The sequence below is a fragment of the Epinephelus lanceolatus genome, chromosome 19, assembly GCF_041903045.1.
Source record: "Epinephelus lanceolatus isolate andai-2023 chromosome 19, ASM4190304v1, whole genome shotgun sequence".
Classification (NCBI taxonomy): domain Eukaryota; kingdom Metazoa; phylum Chordata; class Actinopteri; order Perciformes; family Serranidae; genus Epinephelus; species Epinephelus lanceolatus.
The window spans coordinates 32,112,037-32,128,338 of NC_135752.1; the positions used below are offsets into that span (position 1 = coordinate 32,112,037).

The 16,302-nt window shown below is 41.3% G+C and overlaps 1 long non-coding RNA gene across 1 annotated transcript in view; it reads right to left on the reverse strand.

Moving 5' to 3' along the window:
• LOC144458801 (uncharacterized) overlaps positions 1-12,120 on the reverse strand; it is a 43,316-nt gene extending 31,196 nt beyond the window's left edge. Inside the window, exons 1-2 of the long non-coding RNA XR_013488179.1 lie at positions 11,995-12,120; positions 10,934-10,968 (exon numbers count right to left, since the gene is read on the reverse strand). This is a non-coding gene — a long non-coding RNA (uncharacterized LOC144458801). The remainder of the gene's footprint in view (positions 1-10,933; positions 10,969-11,994) is intronic.
• Between the last annotated feature and the right edge of the window lie 4,182 nt (positions 12,121-16,302).

The following is a 16,302-nucleotide window of genomic DNA, read 5'->3' on the forward strand; positions in this document are numbered from 1 at the left end:
AAGTGTTCCTTTAATTACCAGAAAGATAAGGGCTGATAAAATACACTGCCGCTCTGGAAATTCATGATGAAAGCAACAATAGAGGATGGGAGTAAATGATCAAAGTAAACTCCAAAACTAAAGGTATTTTGCTCGTTTGAATTTTGCAGCACAGCAACACATGGACGTGTCAAACTTGTTCAAAACAGAGAAAAGTTTCAATTGAGTCTGAAAACCTTGGTGTGAGTCTGTTAGATTCGTTAGAAACATAAAAGCAGGAACACAAAACTTGCCTCTGCCTAATATCAGTACAAATATCATTCTAATCTCAATTTGTATTACACATTACAGCACCCAATCATTAGACATGAACTGACATTTAATTGTATCAGAGGTCCTTACCAGTTCTTGTCCCTGCATTGCTAAAGACATTGCATTGCATGCATTGCGTACCTTAACTCATATAAGACAGACTCTTGAAGGATGTTTCTCAACATCTCAACATCTTTCTCAAAATTCCATGAAGTATTAGTTCACCAGTTTCTGCTGGAAAAAGTTTGGTCTAGTCAAATATATAAGTTCAAAGACCTTTTTTCCCTTAACTAAAGAGTGACGATAGAACATCTTTTCAACACCGTTTCCTCTCATCTCATCATACAGCTGTAATTTTTGACAAGAGGGTACTCTGTAAATCAATACCATCATTTGGATGGAAGTGTATGAAGCGCAATTGCACTACAGTCAGATAAGATGCGTATGAGGATGTTTATCTGCTGCAGTGTGGAGGAGGAAACAGATAATGTGACAAAACATACACCCACGCACGAAAAAGCAGCATTGTTCCCACCCAACACATTCAGCAACATCAGACCTTCACCGCAAGGATGGGTTCAAACTTTTACAAGCGGGCCTTTGTGTATTGCTGAAAAGTGCTTCTTGTGCGTAAAGAAATGTTTTCCCTCCTGCCTATGGTGAGTAATCTGGTGGACACAGAATAACAGACACGCTGTGGCATGTGTGCAGAGAGTGTAACAGAGGCTGTGACCTCCTTCAGACTGTGTGAAACACCCAGTGGTAGAGGTACTAGAAGTATGTAGGTAACTAGAAGTACTTATACATACCACACTATGAAAACAGTTGATAAAAGACCTGCATTTAACTCCTTACTTAAAGCTCCAGTAGGCAACATTGTTTTGGTATAATTGAGTGAAAATTTTATAATATTCTCTAAGCATGATGTAAATCAAATGGTCTGAGACAAAGAATAGGTTTCTGCACCTCACCATGGCTCTGTGTTCAGCCTCTAAAGAATCAGTATCGTGCCGATGTGCATCAACCAATCAAAGGTCAGCTCAGACCACTGCGTTCCTATTGGCTGTTCAACTGCATATGCGCGTTCCCGTGCCGCCGGCAGAGGGGGAGAGCAAGCGGCAATGGCGAACAGTGCACCAGGTAAAATAGCTATTCCAGCACAGCAACTGCCTACATGGCTAAACAACCCAAAAAAGGAGGACAGAACTCAGTTCCCTGGAGCCCCGGAGGGAGGGGAAGGGTGAGGCCGGGCCCGGCCAGAGGGCGCGAGGGTCGGCCGTAGGAGTGGAGCTGAGTGCTCTCCGCGGAGAGGTAGAGCCGAGCCTCGGGGGTATGTGCGGGGCGGGCTGCTGCGCGGTGAGAGAGAGCCAAGGCTCCCAGAGAAGGAGAAATAGAACCAAGTAGGATAAAATACTCGCATGCTCATCTGGTAGGAGAGGCTCAGGGCAGAGACGAACAAAACCTAACTCAGATGAGACTCAAAAATCAACCGTTTTCAGGCTTTCTGCCTACTGCAGCTTTAAGTAATAGTATGTAAGTATTATCAGCAAAATATGCAGTACTTGAGTAGGTGTACTTAGTTACATTCCACCACTGCATACAGCAGACTTTGTGGGGGGAAAACAGACTGTATAAAACAATGGACGTATCTACCATGACGTCACAGATTGGTTTGTGGACTCCCGCTTTGAAGCCTTGAGTTGTACAGCTGTCACCATTTTGTTTTTTTGGGGGCTAAAAGTGACCATGTTTGGACATGAGGATAGAGCTGTGTAGGTGTGTTGGGTGGATCTGCTCACAGACTAGCGGCTCTGCCCTTAATTGTGTGTAACTCTATGCAGAGAGACCAAAACCGTTTTTGTACCATTGTGTTTACATGTTTACTTCTGCTGTAAAGTTGGGGATTGTAACATGGAGGTCTATGGGAATTAACTCTCTTCTGGAGCCAGCCTCAAGTGGCCATTTACGGAACTGCAGTTTTTGGCACTTCCCAATTGGCTTCAGTTTTAGTCCTGGAGGTTGCCATTTGGAGGAAAAGTACAATTATTTCTAAAGCTAGTGCAAAAAGTGCAGTTGTATTACATACTGGAAGAAAAAAAGATTTGAGGTGTCTATTTAGAGATGAGAACGACAGCAGAAAAAGGCTGACAGTTGGCACACAGCTAGCTGCAGTTACCTTGTGTCTCTCCAAACACATTTAGTGTCATCTTCACACTTTCTAATTCTAGTGCACATGTGCTAATCCAGTTGCTGTGTCTGGATCATGTCTCCTTCCTGCAAAGGGAGCCTTTTTTTGTGTAGACATTCTATTCCAATTCTTTTTTCCACATGTTTGTGTAGTGACTCATGCTAGTAGGTAGTTTCACAATGCTCTCTATTTAGAAACACAACTAATATAATTTCATGAGTAATAGATGCCAAAACACATTTTCTCACATTTTCTCAGGAGTTTGATTGCAGCCATGGGAACTGTTTTGTATTTCATGAGTATGTATACTTATTTTCGTTTTGCTTCTAAATTTACAAAATGAACCCCCCCTCTGGGATTAGCATTGTTGCACGAATTAACACACTATTACAAATACACATCAACCAGAGTTCTGTCAAGAGCATTGACGTCACGTAACAAATAGAAACAGCAATATAGTTTGACTTGGCAGTGCAAGTCTATTCTTGGGGATACTCCCTGCTGCGGCAATAAGGCACATCAGCATGAAATACATAGCAACATGCAGGGAGTATCATCAAAAAAATACCCCCATGGGTGTAAAGTAGAAACAAACACTATCCACGGTGCACACTGAGCGTAACCACAGCAGGTGGGGCTGGGGTGAAACAGGCTTTTTCCTGAAACAGCAGCAACAGAAGTAAGCAAACATCGGCATTCACTGGCAATTTATCACAATATGATGAGTGTATCAAAAGTCACTCAGAATGTATTTTAAGAGCAGTGAACTGTGCTCCAGTGCTGTGCATTACATGAGACCAAACTCCTCATACTATGTTTAAACAAAAACTACAGCTGCAGTTAATCTGAACAACAGAGATCAGTAAAATATGCACCACATAACTTATTTGTAGACAAAATGTCAGCTGACATGACATGTTGCTTGAGGTCCTGCCAGAACTGTTCATTTCAACATTTGATTGTACAGTCAATTTTGAAATACACTAGAGTATAGATATAAATGAGATTTTAAGTCAATAGCCAGGCCAATCTCTGAACCAATCAGCCATTGGTTTGACGACAATAAGCCTCTGGGGGCAACAGACAATATTATGGCAGATCCAGTATAGCAAATGGAAATCTGCGCTAAGATTTCATCTTATCTGGGAAATGGACTGCACTTGTATACTGTAGCACCTTTGTAGTCATCTTACCACTCAAAGTGCTTTTCACACTATGAGTCACATTCTGGCCAAGGCTACCATACAAGGTTTTTAACACACTCACACACCGATGGAACAGCCATTGGGAGCAATTTGGGGTTCATTGTCTTGCTCAAGGATACTTCAGCATGCACACTGGAGGAGCCGGGGATCAAACCCCTGATCTTCCAATTAGTTGTAGACCTGCCCCTCCTCCTGAGCCACAGCTGTCCCCATCGGTGCTAGTCATTTCTGCTAATCTCTAAAAGCAGATATCTGCAAACGAATACAGATGGACAGCATGGTGGTGCAGTGGTTAGCATTGTCACCTCACAGCATGAGGGTTCTTGTAGGGTTCAAACGCCCAACCCTGGGTTCGAACCCCCTATGTCAGCGTGGGTTATTTCCAGGTACTCCAGCTTCCTCCCACAGTCCAAAGACATGCAGGTTAATTGGTGACTCTAAATTGTCCGTAGCTGTGAATATGGGTGTGAATGGTTGTCTGTCTCTATGTGTCAGCCCTGTGATAGTCTGGTGACCTGTCCAGGGTGTACCCCGCCTCTCACCCAATGTCCGCTGGGATAGTCTCCAGTCCCCCCACAACCCCACAGAGGATAAGTGGTTACGTAACAAGAATGAATGAATATAGATATAAACACGATGATAAGGCAACAGCCACGCCAATCTCCGAACCCATCAGCCATTGGTCTGATGACGATCAGCTTCTGGGGGCAACAGACAGTATTATGGGAGATCTGGTGTAGCAAGCAGATATCTGAGCCAAGACTTCTTATGTGTGCCGGTCATTTCAGCTAACCTCTAAAAGCAGATATCTGCAAATAAATACAGGAATTCTAAAAAAGCTAATAAAGCTAAATCATCATCAGACAACAGCAGATGGGTTCTGAGATTGCGTTCCACTTTTCTTCTTAGACTTGTTACCGTTTTAAGTGAAGGATGTGAATTATATTAAGGTTGTTGTACTTTAAGTGCAGTTTTTACTATGGCCAGGAGGCCACTGTGATTGACTATAGAGCCAGAGTGAACCAGACAATAAACCAAAACCAATACTACTCCAGTGCTGGCACAGTGTCTCCCTTTGAAGGAAGGATACCTCCTTTTAATGAAAAGTCAAGAGGAAAAGAAGGGAGTACCCAAAAAACTTGAATAATGTGGGTATTCTTTGACAACCAGCAACCTCTAGTTGTACTCACACAGTGTTTGAAGAACTATCAAAGCTGCTTAAGCCAACTTCCAATCAACTTTTGTTGCTTTTTTAATCCAGGTTTAATGTTATCACCTGCCAATATGGCTGTTCTCTTCCTGGCTGTGGTTTTAAAAATAAAGTGAAACCCTTTGCACATTGTTTTGTCAGCTAACTAGACAGGAACTTCCTTTATACAAAAATTAGCTTTTCTGGCAACTGCATACGCTGCAGCCAGCCACTTATTATAATGCTGATTAGTCAGTCTGGAGAGAACACTATAATGCTGGATCTGTCTCAGTGCATGTTTAATTCTGTGGAAAACATGGACCCCAAAACCTTTGAACTGTTACACATTCCCATACCGTATGTAGCTGTGATGCTTCCTTTGACGAACATTTGCAGCAAGTGCCAGCTGGTCTGAGACTGACCCTCTGTAATTTACTGGGACTGGAGCAATACCGATACACTGTGTTGAGCTGTGTTAACTCAAAGTGAAACTTCTGTTGAAAAATAAGCTGTGTTTCAAGGTTAGAGTTAACCACACATACACACATACATACTTTAGTTTTGTCAACACAAGCATGAGAAGACATTGTTACATAATGCCTCCACAAAATGTTGTTTTTCATTGTAATACCTACTCTTAACTTACTGAATCTTGTCGCTGACAAATATCCCCCGTGTTATAATAATAAAAAGAACAGGCAGATTCTATTTACACTCCATGGCCAACAATGCTATTTGCACCTGGGGTGGAATAGCCAATGTGGCTATTTACACATGGGTGCACATGGTGGCAGAAATAAGTACCCAGGTGCCCATAGCCAACAATGCTATTTACATCTGGGGTGTAAATAGCTAATGTAGCCCAGAGACACATTCCTGGGCGTTTTACCAAAGTCGAAACAGAAACACAAACAGATCTATTCAGATATTCTTTTTAAGTTTATGCACACAGTGTGCACTCTGCAGCTTTATACATCCTAAAAACTGAAAACAATAAGCCACCAATGTCAAAAAAGAATATGCCAATGAATATGCCAATACCAATGTGTGTGCCAAGTTTTTGTCAATGCTGACAAAAACTTGTACCCCTATCTCCTGTGTGAAAGTCCTATGCTTTATATATTCCTCCACTATATCTTACTCCCTCTGGGGGACTGTATCACTCTTTATACCACGTCACCTGATTTTCTGGCAGTATATTTGCTGTGTACTGGCCTTAACCTTGACCTCTTTGCCCTAATTCTGCTTCCCACCTTAATGTGTTAATGTGACAAGTAGCCAGTCACAGTATGCAGTGAGATCCATAATAAGGCATTGTAGGGATGGGTGTAAACAGCTCAGTAGCTGCAGTATGAGTATTCTCTCCATCCTCACAAAAGACACTGTAGTACGAAAGCATGAATACTGAAACTAATAAGAATAAACATTAAAAATAAAAACTATAATAACTCTGCTGTGTTTCAGATCCTCTTCCATTTGTCTGTGATTCATTCACAAAATATTGTAATGTAATGTTTTATTAGATGCCTCATGACAGCACCCCTGTGTATTACATTACTATATTCACTTTGCCATCTCAAATTATAGTTTTGATATCATTAGCAGTGAAGTAAGAAATGATATCATCTCAAAGTAGGGAAATGGCTGGTATGATAATCGTTTCTGAGACAGAAGGAGCAGAATTGGGCAAATTGGAAAATTTTAATTCTCTGAAGATATACTGAATACAGAGCTTACTTTCCCGATTTTACACACCACTGTTACAATGATTATGTGCTGAGGCTGCAACTTAGAATTGTGTCTTGATATACCTGCCTCATTTGCCTGTAATACCCAGGTTTTTAATGCACCACGGTCTCATGCACACATAGATTTTTCTTTGGCTAGTAACAAGAGCAGAAGAGAGCATGTTAAGGCTATCTGTTGGGTTATAAGATAAATGGCACAGTCCAAGAGGCGCTGACAGCAGGGGACAAATGTGTGTAAAGGCATTAGCTAAATGACCTTCAATGACAAGCGACAGCTAAAGCTGCAACATGTGTCCTGAAACGGCCTTAAAAGAAAGGGTGACTGGGTTTCCTTGGCCGAGCTCTGCAGCAGATATGAAATAATACCGAGCGGTGGGGATTAACCTCTCATTCTCTGTTTTCCTCTTGATGCCTATCTCGCGCACTCTCCCTCCCCACCTGTCGTCCTTTCACTTGATTCATCGATTTAGCCCTGTAGGCAAGATGAGAGTGCTGTGGTGGCAGGATGAAGCACTTGCTGAGGGATATGGACATGACTGTAGCTAAGAAGGAGAAATTACAGCTTGTTATACAATTTGCAGGCGGTGTGCGCCTAAAGGCTGAGAAAGTACAGTTCTGATTGGAAGGTCAGTGTCTCAAATCCTCCAAAAGACCTGAGGAGAGTTAGTGCATAACACTTTTCACTTGGTCAACAACCACCGTTGAGAAAAGCACTTAAGGGACACTCGACTGACTTTCAACCCCATACCATATATTAGCCAAACGAGGGCCTTGTCTATAACATTGTCAGTGACTTGACAGCATTACTGTTGTCAGCTATGGTAGTGGTTAATCTTCTCCCTACCTCTGGGAATGCTTGATAAATATCTATATCTATGCATTTTGAGTTATAATGATCATCACTGCATATGTATTCACAGGCTAATCATTAAATACTCAAGAGCTTTAAAGCATTGATAAGGCATTTTTACTGCCTTTATATATGTGAAAGAGAAAACACACTTAACACCCAACTACTGCTGCAGCAGTGTCTGCAACATAGCTGTTTACTCTGCACCATTAAATTAGAAGCTGAAAGGAAGAGGGGGTCTATAAAAGGAAGCATAGTAATTGCAAAATATTTCATGGTAAATGGGAGATTTACTAACATAAGTCATTACTGTGGGATTCACTCTTTTTCTCTTAAGAATAGCACTGAGAGCAAAGACAAACGAGCCAACAAATAATAAGAAATCTAGCATAATGTGTAGTACCATGTTTTTAATTAGCAAGGAACAAAGTAAGGCAGGGAATGTGTTGTGTTTCTTAACTGACTTCATCTCATCTCCCAAGTGCACACAAAGAATAATGTCTCATCAGTAACCAGCTTTGTAATAGTGTGTCAACTGCAGCTAACAGGAATGAATTTATGTAGTATTTTAAGATGTTTGCCCCATATATTTTGGCTAATTGGCACCATTTAAGTATAACAAATTAGCCGTTAGCAATTCCTGTTTCCAATATATTCATGCATGTCCTGAGCAGTCTGATGTTACAGAAATACTTGAAATGACCACGACCTCTTAACACTGTATTACATGGTGGCGGTGGCAAGTAATGTATTAAAATTACATGCTGGAACCATGGAAACAACACCATTGGAGAGTCAACCAGGATCCTTTGTGGTAGTGGACATATAATTACCTGGTTTAACCCGTGGACTGTAAAAATAAGACTTAGTCACTGGGATGTCACACACTGGCTTGTGGACTCCCATCTTAAAGCCTTAAGCTGGGCATTTCAGCCATTGCCATCTTGTGTTTTTGGAGCAATAAGTGACCATATTAAAACCGGAGGCTAGTGCGGTGGATCTAACTGAGAGTGATATCATAGTTGTCATGAAGGGGGAAATTAGCTACAGTAACCAAGTGTTTTTTGTACCAGGCTGTTTACATGTTTATTTCTGCTGCATTTTAACATTTGGGTCTATGGTCTATTGACTGGCTACTGGAGCCAGCCTCAAGTGCCCATTTGAGGATCTACATTTTTTGGCACTTCCGCAGTGGCTTCATTTTTCAGTCCTGCAGGTTGCCGCTTGAGTCAATGATTCCATGCAATGGATGGTGGTTAATGGTACAAACCCATAGGTAACAAGCAAAAAGTCCATGTGGGGGGTGTCGGTGGCTTAGTGGATAGAGCAGGCGCCCCATGTGCAAGGCTGTTGACGGAGCAACCCAGGTTCGACTCCAGCCTGTGGCCCTTTGCTGCATGTCACTCCCTCTCTCTTCCCCTTCACGCTTAGCTGTCCTGTCAATTAAAGCCAAAAATGCCCCAAAGAATATCTTAAAAAAAAAAAAAAAAAAGTCCATGTGGGAGGTCAGGGTGGCGAATGGGTCAAACAAACACAGGAATTTCACTCTGGAGACCGCTGTTCGTGTCCTTTGTGAAACTAAACAACCCGGTCTCATCCCAAAGTCATTGAATATCGGTGCTTGGGCAGTGATTTCCAGCATCAGAGACAGACAAAAAAAAGCTGTCCTTTCATGTTGGCATGATATGCGGCCAGTCGCCATTATTATGTATCAGCATCCGGTGGTGTCAGGAGGAAATGCAATGGGACAACAACATAAGTTAAGGGGGCGAGTAGGTGGGCAGGAGGGGTGGTGGATGGGTCCAACAACCACAGACTTTCACCCAGGAGGCCAGTGTTTGTTTCCCGTATGATTGTAAAACCAAACCCTGTTATTTCTTTCTTGACCCATCCGTGTTCTTTTGTTGTCTAAACGTAACCATGTGCATTACTATATGTAAACACAAATGCACTCACAGTACCTTGCACATCATATGTCAATGTGGAAAGTCCATGACCAAATGTCAATACTGTATGTGACGAGGTGGGAGTTAGAATGCATTGAACTGAAAGTCAACCTTTACTGCTTTAACCTTTATGTTCTTGCGTCCTTTATGTGGTTCAGTCACCTTAACTCACATACTTACGTCACTTCACAGCATTTTTGCCTCCTGTAAATAACAGAGGTAGGTATTTTAACCAAAAACAATATTCTTCTAAACCTAACTATATAGTTTTGCCACAAAATATGGAGTTAAGAGGTCATGATCATTTTAAATATTTCTGCGAGATGACGTTAGACATCAATGGTAACAAAATCATGTTTTCCTATGATTTCTAAGTGAATTTACAGATGTTTATTTGCAATGGACGTCAAGGAAAATGATACTGAATTCTGGTGTAGGAGTGGTAGGAGAGTTTTGTATTATATAACTGAATGGGGTGTTAACCATCTGAGGCATTGTTGTTATCAATGGAATTTGCAAGTTGAAAAAAAAAATGAACTCATGCACACAGAAAGCTGAACCTTGAAATTAGTTTTTTGTCCAGAGATGAAGTTGAGAATATCCCATCATCCAATTCCAATCCAATTTTTCCTTTTAAACGTTATTGCTTAAAATAAGTGTCAAAGCATAGTGGAGGTCATAACAGACACCAAGTGGTCCTTGTATCTAGTTAACCATTACCCCAAATGATATCAAATTGCTAAGAGTCACACAGCCTTGCATAGCCAGCACTAGATAATCCAATTCATACTCAGAACAGGAAAGATTTTAAATCTAAGTATAGGGTTATCTCACTTACTTAGACGTAGTGTTTTTGCAGTGCACTCTTCTCGTTTTGCATTAAATTCAGTAAATATTTAATGATCTGTGACAGAACAAAACTGAAAATAAACCGTGAAACCGAAGGAGCACGACCAGAAAACAATTACAGATTGTCACTTAATCATGCCCTGAGCGTGGGAGCAAGTCGACAATACCTTAATTACAATGCCACAAAACGGGGACGGAGTTAGTTCAGTCGGCCTACCCACGTGGAACAGATTTATTTATGTGAATACGGAGTATGAGCAGAGTTGATATTTGGTGTTTCGGCTGCGACCTCATCATTCCCTCAAAGCAAGCACCAAGCTCAGCACAGTGGAGGGGGGAGAGTGGTGATAAAACACCAAAAATACAATATACACAGAGCCTAACACAGGCTATTATGTGAAATCCATGTGTGGTCACTCCCCAACAAAGCATCTCCAAACAGGAAATATGCCATCTAGTGAAGCAAGATTAATATATTCCAACCCAAGCATCCTCCTGATATCAAGAAGCAGACAAAGACACATCAGCAAATGAATATAATCACTGAGCATAAGAGCAGAAAGAGCAGTCGGTAGGACCCAACGCATCAAACAGCCAGCAGAAGAGGTAGCCTCATAGCTATATTAGCAGCATACATGCTATCACATGCAGACAGCAAATGGCCTACCTTGATGAAGTGAAGCAGGGACTGACCGTGGTCACCTGTGAACATGAAACATGACTTTGTAACATCTGTCCAGGGATTACAGATGAAAAATAACCGTTGGTTTAACTTTGACTCATTAAGAGCAATGTTATGCACTATCTGTGTTAAATTCGTCACCATCCCAACGGCTATAATTCAACCCAGTGCCAGTGTCGAGGCTTTATGAACTTCAGTGTGAAAATATCTTTTAACGTGACATCACTCCCCCAAGTTGTCTGCACCATAGGCCTTTTTAAACTGCAGACTTTATGATATGTAATAGCCGGAAAGGAGGTACAGGTGTAATTAATAACATTAATGACGGCTGCTCTCCATTTAGACATGTCAGGGTACAGTTAGTTTGCGAGTTTGCTCCAGGCCTGGCTTACCAAGTCTCTTAATTGAAACAGAGCCAGCGTTAACCAAATTAGCTCCACCTGTGCTTTCCCTGCTATGACAAGTCGATGTCTGCGGTGAAATATTTGCAATGCTCATTACTGCTGGCTGTGAGGAGTCAGTGTAGAATCTAGCTTTCTTTTCCTCCTCTGAATTAGCGTAATAATGCATCCCAATCAGGCCCTGATGGTCCAGTCTGACACCGCTGATGTGACATGATCACACTGTTAGCAGGCAGCTGGCTTCCTTATTCAGCGCCGCGGCTGCAGCAGCAGAATTAGAAGTGTTTACGACAGAGTTTGAAAAAAAAAAAGCAGGACAGCAGTGGCATTGACAGAGAAAAAGAGTGGGCAGGGCGGTGACAGCTTGGACAAAGCACCTTATTAAAGGGGCGCATTGAAGATATATTGCATGCAGGCCATGCCACGTGTGTAGCAGCCTGGTTGAAAGGGTTTGGTTTTGGTCCCATTGGCTGATATTACATGTGATCTAGCTTTGTCTCCTGATGTGAGAAATAAATACAGATGAAAAAGTGAAAATGTTTACACCCTAACAACATGAATGGTGTGAGCTACAGAACGAACCCAAATGAAAACGAGGCAGACTGATACAGTTCAGGGTTTTCATGACCAAACAGAGACACATACCCTTACAGAATCATAAGGCAAAACCAGGCAGGTGGTCCGAACAAATCCAAACTTATCCAAAGGGGTTAGGCCAAGAATCATAAGTCCATGAATCAAGAGCAAGGGAAGACAACATTAACATAAAAGAAACTGAGCTGGGGAAAATGGGCTGGTATATGTGCTGCAGTTCTTATTAGGGAAAGTGGAAACAGGTGGACAGGTAGTCATGTGACTGGGACTGGTGAGAAGGTCTGAGGGCATCTAGTGGACAGGTAGGTAATTGCAGGTCTGTGGAGTTAGAGTGAATTTCAGCTGTATCTGGGATGTGGCATTTTAGTTGATACCAATTTTAAAGATTTTTTGCAGCGTTTGACCCAACACACAACCTCAAGCAACACCTTAAACTCTACTACTCTACTATTCACTGTACTGTTGCCACTATGTTTTAATAAAAGCTTCTTGTTATGATGAGAGACTTTTCATTTTAACATGAAGAAATATGTTGTTATATAGTGAAAAGGATTAGAAATTCTTTTGGTGACAATACACTGCTTTAAGTACTCTGATTTCATTACCTCCCAATTGTGAGTTTCTTTTAATATCTTCAGTGCTGCACTTTATTTATCAAAAGAGACTTTGCTGAAAGCAATTTGCCAAATTGACTAAATTCCTTCTGTCTTTTTCTACATAGCATTAATGAAAATGAACAAAGAGATATGCACTTCTTTTAATTATTTTCCCTTCCTTACAGATATGCAAATGCTAATTTAGAATCACAGCAGGTTTGTATACTCCTGAGTTGCACTTGAACGGTCCTTATAGCTGTGAACTCACATCACATAACTTCCAATTTTTCACATAATTGGTACATTGTTATATTTTATCCTCGCCATTTGGCAATCTCATAATGCCTTGACTTTTAAAAACCCATAATTCAGATGAAAGATTGAGTGACTCACAGCAAAGCAGAGCTGTTTTCTCCAATGGCCTTTTGAAATTCAGCCAAGCAAAATCTCAGTTAATTAGAAGTGAACAAAGAGGAGGGAGTGAAGGAAGAACACTGAGGTTGACAGCGGTGTTCTTGCCCTGGAAGAAACAATGATCTGTTGTGGGTGGTGGTTCTTTGGCAGTGAGGGGGGGGAATGATGACACAAAGTGAAAGAAAGGTAGATAATGCAAAGTACACTGTGATCATCCATCAGTAGTGATTTTATAGAATCTCTATAAAAATGGAGCCAGATGTTTCAGTAAGCTTCAGAAGTGGGAGCTATGCAAATATCTGTTTGGCACTGACAGAAATTTAAGAAATTGCTTTGACAGGAGTTCAATACTTAATGCAGATTAAGACAGACCTTAATTTAATTGTAAATGTTATTTGGTGATCATATATGCAAACTCAGACTCTACTTCTTATAGCTGAAAGAGTTTGATAAATGACTAATGAGCCAACCCAGTTGCCATAAAAATTGGCATTGTACGTCTCTGCAAACCATGAGTATGCTACATTTGCATTTTTCATATGTATCATATCAACGCTTTGTGAAGTGATATAATATATAAGCTGACTTTGTCATGGGGAGGTGGAGGGGATGGTGGATGGTGTGTCACAGAGGCGAGATGCCTGCCAAGCTGCAGACCAAAGCAGACCACTGCAGCTAATGTCAAAACTGGTAGTTTTGTAGTTACTAGTTGGTGTGTTTCCAACTGCTTTTTCCGCTCTAAATGCAGGTGTTTAGTAGTGATCTGTCAGTGTGTTTCCAGCAATTTTTTAAGGCTCCAGATGTGGGTGTTTTGTAGCAACCAGCTGGTGATTTTCCAGCAAATATTTAGGCTCTAAATGTGGGTTTTTTTGTAGTTACCGCTTGGTGTGTTTCCAACGGCTTTTTATGCTCTAAACACGGCAGTTTTTTAGCAACCTGTCTGTGTGATTCCAGCAGCAGATGTGGGCGTTTTGTAGTCACCAGTTGGTGTGTTTCCAATGGCTTTTTACGTTCTATACATGGCAGTTTTGTAGCGACCTGTCGGTGTGATTCCAGCAGCTTTGTAGGCTTCAAATATGGGTGTTTTGTAGTGACCCATATGTGTGTTTCCAACAGCTTTTTAGCTCTAAATGCAGGTGTTTAGTAGTGATCTGTCAGTGTGTTTCCAGCACTTTTTTAGGCTCTAAATGTGGGTGTTTTGTAATAACCAGCTGATGATTTTCCAGGAATGAATTAGGTTCCAAATGTGGGTGTTTTGTAGTAACCAGCTGATGATTTTCCAGCAGTTTTTTTACGCTCTAAATGTGACCCATCTGTGTTTTTCCAGCAAATATTTAGACTCTAAACATGGCAGTTTTGTAGTGACCTGTTGGTGTGTTTCCAGCAGCTTTTTAGGCTCCAATTTTGGATGTTTTGTAGGGACCTATACGTGACTTTCCAGCAGTTTTTAGGCTCTAAATGTGAGTGTTTTGTAGTGACCTGTCTGTGTGATTCCAGCAGCTATTAAGGCTCCAGATGTGGGCGTTTTGTAGTCACCCGTTGGTGTGTTTCCAATGGCTTTTTACGCTCTAAACATGTCAGTTTTGTAGCGACCCGTCGGTGTGATTCCAGCAGCTTTTTAGGCTCCAATTTTGGATGTTTTGTAGGGACCTATACGTGACTTTCCAGCAGGTTTTAGGCTCTAAATGTGAGTGTTTTGTAGTGATCTGTCTGTGTGATTCCAGCAGCTATTAAGGCTCCAGATGTGGGCATTTTGTAGTCACCAGTTGGTGTGTTTCCAACGGCTTTTTACGCTCTAAACATGTTAGTTTTGTAGCGACCCGTCGGTGTGATTCCAGCAGCTTTGTAGGCTTCAAATATGGGTGTTTTGTAGTGACCCATATGTGTGTTTCCAACAGCTTTTTAGCTCTAAATGCAGGTGTTTAGTAGTGATCTGTCGGTGTGTTTCCAGCACTTTTTTAGGCTCCAAATGAGTGTTTTGTAGTGACCCATCTGTGTTTTTCCAGCAAATATTTAGGCTCTAAATGTGGATGTTTTTTAGCAACCTGTCTGTGTGTTTCCAGCAGCTATTCAGGCTCCAAATGTAGGTTTTTTGTAGTTACCACTTGGTGTGTTTCCAAAGGCTTTTTACGCTCTAAACACAGCAGTTTTGTAGTGACTTGTCGGTGTGTTTCCAGCAGCTTTTCAGGCTGCAATTGTGCATGTTTTATAGGGACCTATACGTGACTTTCCAGCAGTTTTTAGGCTCTAAATGTGAGTGTTTTGTAGTTACCTGTCTTTGGCTCCAAATGTGGGTGTTTTGTAGTCACCCATATGTGATTTTCTGGCAGCTTTTTAGGCTCTTAATGTAGTTGTTTTGTTGCGGCCCATCAGTGTGTTTGCAGCAGCTTTTTAGGCTACACATGTGGGTGTTTTGTAGTGATCCATAGGTGATTTTCCAGCATTTTTAGCTCTAAATGTGGGTGTTTTGTTGAGACCAGTCAGTGTGTTTCCAGCAGCTATTCAGGCTCCAAATGTGGGTGTTTTGTAGTGACCCATGTGTGATTTTCCAGCAGCTTTTTAGGCTTCAAACATGGCTGTTTTTCCACAACCTGTTTTTTTCCAATGGGGATAGTGCCAGCAATAGCAGTTGTTTTGCAAAGACATTGCTGCGTGTCGTGCCAGAATTGTGTCCCTTAAACCAGGTTTTTTAGGTCAAAACATGATCTTTTCCCAGCCATAACCAAGTGGTTTTTGTGTCTAAACTGAACACGTCAACCACAACACTGCTGAAATGTCAAGTGTCAACATATCTGCTACGTAATAATGTGCAAATGTAACATATTCATGGTTTGCAGAAAGGTACATTGCCAGCATTTTTTCTGGTAATTTGGTTGGATAAGCAAACCAGTCTCGGGAGAATTTTTTCCATCAGAATGAGTTCTCCAGTTCTACTTGGTATGTCTTTCTCATCCCCTGCAGCAATTAAAAGCGTATTCACACAGGACTTATTGGTTTTACCTGAGGTCCCTCTATGATCTGTTTAATTGCTGTATTCATCTGCTTACTTATACCCATGAGAGTGGGCCATGTTTTTCATCTGTAAAGTAAAATGACCTTATATTAACAGCCACATTTCCCCAAACAAACAGGGCATCTAATGATATAAGTCCCATGTCTTTTTCCTTTTTTCAGTTTTTCTCAAGGATTTCTTAGATTTCACTCCCTCTTTTTCTTTCTCTTCTGGGTTGAGAATTATTGAGGCTGCCATAGAAATAATTAATGAGAGCTTTGATAGCATTTTGAGTGCAAATTCGGGCTCATCTAGCTGCTCAGCATGGAGGCCATTCAGGCATGGGGCAAGCTCAGA